We start from the raw sequence: 10,786 nt of genomic DNA on the forward strand, positions 1-10,786 counted from the left end.
TAGAAGTTATTTTTATCAGTATTCATTGTTTGTGGGGTCAAATGTGTTAACAGAGGGGAGTGGGACGGGTGAGAGGTGGGTTGGGTTTTTTATTGTAATATTGTGTGTTTTCTGTTTTTAAATGTAAAGCACTTTGAGTTGTGCAAGGAAGGAGAAACACTTTCTTTTCTAAATAAAGTTTGATTTGATTTTGATTTTTTAATTCTATACAGAAATAGACAGCTGTTACTCATTCTATGAGTCAGAATAACCGTTCTTGCTCTGATACATTTTTAAACATCTCTAATCCTCTTTTTTTCCTGACATTTTTTCTGTTGTTCAAGTTATTAAAGTTACAAACTGACCAATCAGATGCCTCCATAAATCAATCAATGATTGACAGAATCTCTCCAACCTAAATGCAGTGGAAGGGGTGTGGCCTTCCAACAAGCTCACTCCTGATAGGTGATTGTGGTTGCCATAGAACTGATTCTGACCAATCACAGCGTAATGACGACGTCTGGTGAAAGGACTTTGGTTGTATCTGAATTCTTTCACTGCTCACTACACAATGCAATATATGATGCGTTTGTCCAAATCTAAGATTCCAAAATCCAGTGAACCAAACGTTTTCCAGAAGTCTCTGCAAAAAAAATAGTGAGCTCCGATTTTATTTTTTTTAATTCGATTTTCCGATTTTTCCCCCCCTACTTAAGAAAAGCAATAAGTACAAACGGCAGACAGATTAAAGCAAATTTTTGTTTGTATTTAATCAAACGCAAGACAAATGTAACCCCCATTTCTGGGATGAATAATAAATAAATGAACACACTCTTGGAATCAAAGTCTCAGCTGAGTTTTAAGTCACACTTTGTAGTCTAGACTAAAAGGAGACAAACATTCACCTTGAGAGTAGCAGCATTTTCTAAAGGATTAACAATACAGCTCAAATGTGGGGTCTAAGGTTTTAATTAAATTAATGAACCCCGTCTTCTCCACAGTATATATTGGTACCATTTCTTTGGCTGTATGCAAAGCGACCGCTTCGGTGATTGTTCTCCAACGTGCCCCTTTCCTAGGGATGGGTACCGAGCCCCGGTATTGAACGAGCCCCGGGGCAACATTCTTCAAGACCACAATATCCTTAAGATCTGACCTCAACGGTTCTGCTATTGGTACCAGAGAAGTTGCTTTTTTTGTGTCCTACAAGATTTGAACTAGAGCTGTGACAGTGTGGGATTTTTTATCACCGCGCTGATGAAGCAGCAGGAGTCGCGGTCAAAAAATCTGGAATGTTCTACCTCCAGGTCACGTGACCTCACCTGAAAACTGTCAGTTAAGGCAAATGTACCATGATGTTGCTTCAAAATCAGCATCTGTTTTCATTAGCTGGAAGTCTGTAAGTACGGAAGATGTTCATCAATAAGAGGAGATCTGACATCAGTGTGGGCGGGGCATAACTTCGAACAGAGACCCAAGACGAGCAAAGGAATTGGTTTACATAAAACATGATTGATGAAGACCCAGTCCAAAAAAAAAATGTTGTTTCTAACATGTGCCATTTTTCTGATGACGGAGAACATATTTAAAGAAAATTAGGATTAAAATTGCATTTCTGAGTTTTTCTTTATTCAAATTGAGGAAAATCAGGAGCAGACAAAAAAGTGCTGTTGGAAAACAAGCTTATTTATGACAAAGGAACCATACTAGATAGACTTAGAAACAGGGAGGGGAAAAGGGGCGGCGTTGCCTGCACCAATGGTCCCGCCCACAACTCAGAGGGGACTTTTTAATGCAGTGTTTTTCAACCAGTGTGCCGTGGGAGATGGTCAGGTGTGCCGTGGGAAATAACTCATTAACTGATCTAAAATCATTTTCCATCTCCAGGATATCAGCTCTGTGTTCATCCAAACAGGTCCTGATAAAACACTGAGTAGTTAGGAATATGAAAGATCATAAAATACTTTTTTCTTTGTGTTTGTTTGATTCTATTAAAGACACTTTAATAAGAATGACGGTACCACGATTTAGCTGCAACTATAAATGCTTTCTGAAAAGTCCCGCCCCTTTAACTGTCTCCACCAATCATTCTTGGAGGGTTAATCACACGTCATCAGTCTGACCAATCAGAAGTGTTTAAAGACTTTACTTCCTTGTTCTGATTCTGCTCATAAAGTCGCTCAGTTCTAACAAAAATACCAGCTAAAACTCGTCTTTAGCGGTGTAGCTTTCCACAGAATCTGGAATCAGACCGTGGAACAAGTGAACAAAACAATTAAACTAAGACGCTAGTCTTTCTGCGTTCGGCGGCTGTTTGCATTACATCTCCCATGAGGCATTGGGTTAAAGTGACAGCGTCTTAGCGCACAATGAGTCTTCCCTGTTAAACGTCTTGAAACAACGATAAACACACATCAAACAGTTTTTAAATCTTTTAACTTAACTTTTATTACATTTTTTTGAAAAAACAGCTGCAATTTCCAGCTTTTTCTGCCACATTTATCACAAAAATGCATGTGAGATTGCAGAGGGGATGTAGATCAATACAGACTATGAGTTTCTCCTTTTTTTTTACATTTTTAGATGCTGGTGTGCCGCGGGATTTTTGTCAAGGTAAAAGTGGTTGAAAAACACTGCTGTAATGAATTCCTGCCTTACAGAAACTGTGTCCTAGAAAACGATACAGATTATTTTTTTACTTTGGCTAATGGCATAATCAGATTGAAAATACCTCTGGGAACACTTTTCGAATAGATCGAAAGTGATCGGAGTACGAGTTTAAACTAATAACAATGTAAATTTACAACAAATTAAAATCAGATGAACTGAAAACAGCGAGTTACAATAGCCTGACAGTGAGCCTCGACAGAAAAGGAAAGCTGTAAGCCTGAAAGTCAGAGATGGAGTCTACCTCCTAAACTGAAACAGGAAGTTGGTTCCACTGAAGCGGCGCCTGAGAGCTATAGGTTCTGACCCCCCATTCTAATTCAAAAAATTCTAGGAAGGGCTGTAATCCTGCAGACTGAGAACAAAATGTTCTGTTCAAAAAACATGGAAGTAGGAGATCTTTGAGAGAAAATGGAGTTTGAACTTTGTATTTTATGCACTTACAATGAAAAGTATGTGATTAATATGGGATGACTGAGTCACAACAAAAGAAAACAGTTTTCTTGTACTAATACTGTACACATGTTTAGGTACTGTTTACAATAAACCCAAATTGAAATGAACAATGATGAGTGAAAAAGATTCGGTATACAGTATGTTTTTTAAAAGCAGTCGACCCTCCATTGATAAACCAAATCTAAATCAAATGTCAGGAGTTGTCAACCTTTACTATTCACAAAACTGTTTCAGTGCAGACATTTTCCTGGGAAGATGAGCTACAGCAGCCCGTTTAGCTGGAGGTCAGGACTCTGAGTGGGTCAGTACAGAATCAAGAGAAGTTCTGCTGTTTTTGATTTACTTCCATGATTTGGTCATCGTTCTGCATCACCTGCCCCCCGTTGAGCGTCACTCGCCACAGAAATGGTCTTTCAGCTTTTCCTGCAAATTCAGTTTGATAACAGCAATCAATCTGGGGCCTTAGGTAGCCTCTAACCATGATGCTCCCTCCACCATTTTCAGAGTTGGAATACAAGTTTGATGTTTGTGTGTTGAACCTTTATTCCAATGTTTTTTTTAAACAACTCTATTTTGGTTTCATCCATCCAAAGATTTTGTGTGTGTGTTGTTGTTGTGTTGTGAAGAACATCAAGCCTTTTGTAGGCTTATTTGGCAAAGTTCTTTTGGACCAGGATGGTTTTCTCTGTGGTCTCCATTCTTGTTTTAGTTCATATTGAATGTTTTATGTACTGTAAAAGTGTCAAAACGTGTTAGCAAGGTCCACAGATTGCTACAAGTCTTTAGCGGACACTTTGAGGCTCGACTAAGTCGCTAAAGTCCCACTGCAATCATCTTTTGATGTCTTTTTAAAGCGCTCCCAGTGGTCTTTTCATTACGACGATGCCGTTATTAGCCAAAATCCAAAAACTTCTGCAGTGTCTGCAGAACAGGAAGTGTTCATTAGAAATTCACCTATAAATTGTGGGCGGGGCTGTCTGTGCAAAGCAACCCTGCCACCACTTCCCATCATCCATCTGTTTACATGCTCTCACATTAGCTTACAGCTCCTCACACCCCCAACCTAACATTCCAGGTGCAACAAAAATGGCGAGCAATATGAGAGCTATCCAGACGTACAAATTGGATCCAATTTCCAGCACAGATGAGTAAAACAAGGCGTATATGGATCTATTTGTCTGCAGGTGGATGCATTAGAATGGAGCGGAGCAGGAGGACCATGGCCCGCCCAGCGTTTTTTCTACATCACAAATCAGCTGTTTTTCAAAAGACATCTTGCACCTGCTCCGTGTTCACAACAAGTTGAACAAATACTCATAAATACAGTTTTTAAAAGATATTTTCTTAACACATGTCCTCCATCATCAGAAAAATTCCAGAAGAACATCTTAAAAACACAATTTTCATTAGATTGGATCTTTAAACCTAAATCGCTCTGAGTTCACAGACGTGTTCCTGAAATGTTTTGAACGCCGTCTTGTTTGCTGCTTTTCTTTATTTTTAAGACATTTGTCTCATTTTTACAGGCCAGAAAACGGCTTTTATGTAACTAAATGGAAGAGACAAAGTCCTCGACCCAAACACAGGTGAGGTCAGAGAACTGTCCATTGCAGCAGCTGCTCTGACAGCTGATGCTGGGCTGTCGGCTGGGCTGTTTTTATTTGCAGAGATTGATCCGAGTCTCATGTAAAGTTTGGTGCTTCTGTGCTCGTTTTTAAAGACAAATACACCCACTTTGACCAAAACTGTTCCAATGTGTGTAAGCTGATGTCAGGGCAACGAATCAGGTGTGTTGACACGGTTGAAATGACCTGAAGGAAGGTGACGGAATGTATAAGATGCAGGGGAGATCTAGGGATGAAGATGAGCAAACTTCATTCTGAACAAACACAGAGCAGTATTGGGAGACAATCATTCCTGAAGAAATGGAAGCCCAGCCTGTGCTGAGTTTTGCATGTTCACGAGCACATGCCTGTTGGTGTGGATGTTTGTGTGGAGGCGCTGTGACTGTGGCATGACTTTTTAAAGACTCAGTCAGAGGAAAGGCGAATGAAAGAAAAGTCACAGGGCAGAGTTGCGGTGTGTGGCTCTGTATCAAACCTGGGCCATCTACCCACGATCCCTGCTGCATCCAATTCCAGCACCAACGCTTCCTGTTAAAGCCCATCAAACAGACACACAGCGGCACAAAGGAAAACCTCATCTCCACAGGAAACTAATCCGCCGGTGTGGGCTATAAGCCTGTCAGGCTTTTTCTTTTCCTTTTTTATTGAAAGAAGTCATCACTCATTTTGCTGAAGATTAAAAGTATGGCTCCACTGAGAGAATCCGCTTAGGAAAAGTGAATTTAAATACAGAATTGGAGGGGCAGCTTGGAGAGATGCCGGGCGAGGCGTGTGGGGGCACAGACAGGTATGGCAGGCAAGATAAATGGAAAATATACATATTTGTTTTTGAAGTTGGATCATAACCATCAGACTGAGGTGGTTTAGAAAACGTGGTGGCGATTGGGAAGCAGGAAGGGGGTGCTGCAGGAAATGAAAGGAACCCGAGGAACTGACTGCAGAGTCAGAAATGACTTCCTGGGATTCTAAATGTTGGCTGTTGGAACCACATTTAGAGCTTGTTTACCATGGTAAGCCATGTACTTGTGTTATCTGAACTCAATCAAATCCTGGTTTCACCGGGAAGGGCAACACAAATCTTTAAATCAGAAAAAAGCGTACCTGACTTGACCAAATATGCCAAATTTCCACCAAGCGGCAACCTAAAAAACAGTTGTTGTTTTTTTTAAAGAAAAGGTTTAAATAAAACGCTGACCAGATGATTTTTTCGTGAGCACATTTGGAGGTCGCACAGTGGCAGTCCAGTAACTGTGTCATGGTGCCTCTGTCAGGTTCCTTCCCCCTCCCCTCTCTGCTTGGCCTCTGATTCATCCCAGCTGCGTCCACTCATCTCATCACCTCACCGACCTACTTAAGGAGCCTCAAGACCAGGATTCATCGCCAGATCGTTACCCCTGATGGTGCTAGTCTGGTCTTCCTCTCTGTCTTTTCATGTCTAGTATCTCGTCCATGCCTCACGTACGTTTTCCTGTCTCCAGGACCTTCATGCCCACGAGTGGACACCTCGAATCAAGAGACAACCGAGCAGAACATCACCAGAAGCCACCTACCTAGTCACGGAGTCTCAGTCACGTCCAGAGCCATAGCCGTACCTCCAGCCAAGCCAAAGAGCCACAGCCGAGCCGAAGCCACGCCAAGAGCCACAGCCGAGCCGAAGCCACGCCAAGAGCCACAGCCGAGCCGAAACCACGTCGGGAGCCGCAGCCGCACTTCCACGTCTCGCTTCGGAACTTCGACGTCCCTCCAGCTTCGCCGCCCTCCTGCCACAGCATACTATGTCACCTTTCTGGAACTATTAAACTTACTTACCTACTTCCATTCACCTCCTGTCCTCCTTCGGGTTCCAGCAACTGGGTCCGCCAAGTTAGCGAGCCATGACAGAACGATCTGGCCAGACACCCGACCCAGCTGACCCGGAGGGACTTCGCCTCGCCGTAACCCAGCAGGGAATCTTGCTAGGACATCAAGCTGACGCTCTATCCCAGATGGCATCAGTTCAGCAGGACTTATTTCGCAAACTAGACGGTATGACACAAACTCTGATTGAATTAACCGGACAACATGCTAAGTCTGCTACAGGTTTAGCCTTACCGTCTTCCAGCAACATCTCCGCTTCCGCTTCCGGTTCAGCCGACCTACCGGAGAACTTCCGGCTACAACCGGAACTGTTTCTAGGTGACGTCGAAGCCTGCGGCGGTTTCCTATTGCAATGTGAACTCATATTTCAGCAAGCCCCCAGGTACTATCACACGGACCTCAGCAAAATCACTCTTGTCATTAATTCACTTAGAAACAAAGCCCTACAGTGGGCCCAAGCCTTTATCTCGGCTAATCCCTTCTCTCACCTTAGTTATGACCGTTTCCTAACAGAGTTTCGTCTGATTTTTGATCAGCCCAGAAAACAGGAGGAGGCTACAAAACGCCTCATAAATTTGAAACAACGTAACCGAACTGTCAGTGAACACATCATAGATTTTCGTATCCTGGCAGTAGAAGCTGGCTGGCCAGACTTGGCGCTAAAAGGCATCTTTTATCAGTCACTGAACGAGTCCATAAAAGATCATTTGTGTACCCAACCTGAAGCTAATACTTTTGAAGATCTCGTCACAGCAGCTCTCAGATCCGACATTCGGCTCAGAGAACGTCAAAACGAACGTCCACTGAACACAAAAAAATCTACCACCACTTTCCTGTCGTCTCCCAGAACAAATTTAAATACAACCTCCAAAACACCGGAGGAACCTATGCGAATAGGTCATTCCACATTGTCAGCAGAGGAGCGACAACGACGCAGGGATGAGGGTTCATGTTTCTATTGCGGGGCTCAAGGACATTTAGTCTCTCAGTGCCCTTTGCGTTTAAACACCCGAACCCCTCCGCTAAGCGACAGGTCGCGGGGGGAAGAAGCTATCACTCATTGTACCTTGAGTTTTCTTTACATCCCGGTCAAGATTGTTTGTAAGAACGAAATTCATTGTTCCAAGGCCCTTATTGATTCCGGAGCAGAACAGAGCCTGATAGATCATGATCTGGTTAACAAACTCTGCCTTCCCACAGAACCTTTGGATACCCCCATTGAAGCCTCTGGCCTAGGAGGTCAACACCTCTCCAGGATAACGCATCGCACCAAACCTGTTCAACTGCTTTCGTCCGGCAACCACCGGGAAACTATACAATTTTTTATTACTCAATCTACTCACACTCCTATTGTCTTAGGCTTTTCATGGCTTAAACGTCATAACCCTCAGTTCAATTGGTGCCTAGGTCAAATCACTAACTGGAGTGCCTATTGTCTGGCTAACTGTCTTTCGTCCGCTATACCCACCGCTCACCATCATTCCACTGTGCAGTCAAGTAAGGTTGATTTAGAAAAGATCCCTGCATGTTATCATGACCTTCAAGATGTCTTCTGTAAGACTAAAGCTAACACACTACCCCCCCACCGTCCCTACGATTGTGCTATTAACCTTGTGCCCGGCTCCACACTACCTAAGGGGAGATTATTCAACCTTTCCGGACCTGAAAAACTTTCAATGGAGAGCTACATCCAGGAGGCGCTCTCCCTGGGTCATATCCGTCCCTCCTCCTCCCCAGTTGGAGCAGGCTTCTTCTTTGTGGAAAAGAAGGATAAATCTCTCCGTCCCTGTATTGATTATCGGGAACTCAACCAAATAACTATCAAGGATAAATACTCCCTGCCTCTAATCACCTCCGTATTTGATTCTGTTCAGGACGCACGCATCTTCACCAAACTGGATCTGCGCAACGCCTATCACTTGGTACGTGTCAAGGAAGGAGACGAGTGGAAGACGGCATTCACAACGCCTCTAGGGCACTATGAGTACCTTGTTATGCCCTTTGGGTTGACGAATGCCCCTGCCGTCTTCCAGAGACTCGTGAATGACGTCCTCAGAGACTTCCTGAACCGGTTTGTTTTCGTCTATTTGGACGACATTCTCATCTATTCCAGCAACCAAACTCAGCATGAGCAACATGTTCGTCAGGTACTCACTAGATTATTGGAAAACCAACTGTTTGTCAAAACAGAAAAATGTGAGTTTCATGTGGCAACCGTCCAGTTTTTGGGGTACATCATTGAGGCTGGTCGTATACGACCCGATCCCTCCAAGCTTGAGGCAGTATCTAAATGGGAGCCCCCTAACAATCGGAAGAAACTACAGCAATTCCTTGGGTTTGCCAATTTCTATAGACGATTTATTAGAAATTACAGCAGCATAGCTGCTCCTCTCACCCGCCTGACTTCCACTAACCTCAACTTTCAGTGGACCCCTGAGGCTCAACGGGCTTTTGATCATCTTAAAGAACTATTTGTCACTGCTCCCATATTGATTCAACCCGACCCCTCACGCCAGTTTATAGTTGAGGTGGATGCCTCCGATTCCGGGGTGGGAGCCGTCCTGTCCCAGAAGGAGCAAAAGTCAGGTAAACTTAAACCCTGTGCTTTTTTCTCTAAGAAATTGTCACCAGCAGAAAAGAACTACGACGTGGGAAACCGCGAACTGCTGGCTATTAAACTGGCTCTGGAGGAGTGGCGGCACTGGCTGGAGGGGGCAGAACAACCTTTCATCGTCTGGACTGATCATAAGAATCTGGCTTACTTGAGAACGGCTAAAAGGCTTAACTCACGGCAGGCTCGGTGGTGTTTGTTCTTTGATAGATTCCGTTTTACCATCACCTATCGACCCGGAACCCGGAATATCAAGCCCGACGCCCTCTCCCGAAAATATTGCTCCACGGAAAACACCACTACCACCATCATCCCATCCACCTGTATAGTGGGCGCCCTCACCTGGGATATTGAAAATCGAGTCCTCCAAGCTCAAGGTGAGGAACCCGATCATCCCCCATGTCCTAACGGTACCCTGTTTGTACCCACCAACCTCAGGTCCGACGTCATTTCCTGGGGGCACACCTCTCGAGTATCCTGTCATGGCGGCGTACGAAGAACACTCAATCTCCTCCGCAGAAGATTTTTCTGGCCTTCCATGGAGAAGGATGTCCGTGAGTTTGTGGCTGCCTGTACCACCTGCGCCCGCTCTAAGGCTTCCCATTCCGCTCCTGCTGGATTATTGCAACCCCTTCCTATCCCCAGTCGTCCCTGGTCCCATATCGCCTTGGACTTTGTCACTGGTTTACCTCCCTCCCAGGGTAATTCCGTCATCCTCACCGTCATAGACCGTTTCTCCAAAATGGCACACTTTATTCCTCTGTCCCAGTTACCCTCAGCTACAGAGACTGCTCAAGTTTTGGTTGACCAGGTCTTTCGGCATCATGGCATTCCATTGGACATTGTTTCCGACCGTGGCCCTCAGTTCATCTCCCAAGTCTGGAAGGCTTTCTGCTCCGCCTTGGGGGCCACGGTCAGCCTCACCTCCGGATATCACCCCCAGTCCAACGGCCAAGCGGAGAGGGCCAACCAGGAACTGGAGGCAGCTCTACGTTGCCTGGCGGCACAGAATGAGAAGGACTGGTCCCAGTATTTAGTGTGGATAGAGTATGCTCATAACACGCATCCTTCCTCTGCTACTGGGGTGTCACCTTTTGAGGCCGCTCTTGGGTACTCACCACCTCTGTTTCCGTCCCAGGAATTCGATTTGGCGGTGCCTTCGGTCCAGCAACATCTCCAGCGTTGCCAACGCGTCTGGTGCCAAACCAAGGATGCTCTCCTCCGCACCAAGGAGAGCAACTGCCGCATCGCCAATCGACACAGGGTGGTGGGACCCACTTACCAGCCTGGTCAGAGGGTATGGCTCTCTACGCGCAACATACCCATTCAAGCCCACTCCCGAAAGCTGGCTCCACGGTTCATCGGACCCTACACTATTGAACGGATCATTAATCCTACCTGTGTCCGCCTTCGCCTTCCGCGAGCGCTCAAGGTACACCCCTCTTTCCACATCTCCCAGATCAAACCTGTTCAGGACAATCCTCTGTGCCCGCCGTCCGCTTCCCCACCACCCGCCCGGGTCATCGACGGCGCCCCCGCCTTCACGGTTAGCCGGATTCTGGACGTCCGGCGTCGGGGTCGCGGGCACCAG

This window comes from Oryzias latipes, chromosome 23 (genome assembly GCF_002234675.1).
Source record: "Oryzias latipes chromosome 23, ASM223467v1".
Taxonomy (NCBI): Eukaryota; Metazoa; Chordata; class Actinopteri; order Beloniformes; family Adrianichthyidae; genus Oryzias; species Oryzias latipes.